The following is an 858-nucleotide window of genomic DNA, read 5'->3' as shown; positions in this document are numbered from 1 at the left end:
TCTGGGGACTGGACGCCTTCGAGGCCTGGGCAGGGCTTATAAGGCACCTGCTGATGAGGGGCTCCCGTCCCCGTGCACTCCCTCCCCTCCCCATGCACTCCCTCCCGTCCCCATGCACTCCCTCCCCTCCCCATGCACTCCCTCCCCTCCCCAGGAGTCATCTTGAAAGTGCTTACTTGTGAAGTGCTCTCCCAGGATCTGGGTGGAGAGAACGGCATGTTAGTCTGTTTATTGACTCCTGGACTTTATAAGCCTGTAGCACCTCCCCTCCGCAGCCTGCCCTGGAACTTGGGGCTCCTGCATTAGTGCCTCCTCAGGCGTGACCATCCCCCACCCACCCTGGCCCCCCCACCTGGTCCCCTGGCTCCTTTCCACCCTCTCAGCAACCAGGGGAGCTTTTAGACACACAAACCACATCGTGTCACGGGCTTGAAACCCAACAGTGGCTTCCCACAGCATTAGGTGTAAAATCCAGACCCCACACTGCACCGGCCTGGCCGTCCCCCAAACTCCCCTCCCCCCATGCCCTCCCCCAAACTCCGCTTCCCTGAACCCCTTCCCCCATGCCCTCCCCCAAACTCTGCTCCCTGAACCCCTTCCCCCATGCCCTCCCCCACACTCTACCCCCTGAGCCGCCTCTCCCCCCATGCCCTCCCCCAAACTCTACCCCCTGAGCTGCCTCTCCCCCCATGCCCTCCCCCAAACTCTACTCCCTGAGCCCCCTCTCCCCCATGCCCTCCCCAAACTCTGCTCCCTGAACCCCCTCTCCCCCCCATTCCCTCCCCCAAACTCTGCTCCCTGAGCCGCCTCTCCCCCCATGCCCTCCCCCAAACTCTGCTTCCCTGAACCCCTTCCCCC

The sequence above is a fragment of the Aethalodelphis obliquidens genome, unplaced genomic scaffold, assembly GCF_003676395.1.
Source record: "Aethalodelphis obliquidens isolate GAN/ISIS:26980383/991018 unplaced genomic scaffold, ASM367639v1 scaffold86, whole genome shotgun sequence".
NCBI classification, from domain to species: domain Eukaryota; kingdom Metazoa; phylum Chordata; class Mammalia; order Artiodactyla; family Delphinidae; genus Aethalodelphis; species Aethalodelphis obliquidens.
The sequence above is the reverse complement of the archived record's forward strand: the minus strand, read 5'-3'. Positions refer to the sequence as shown.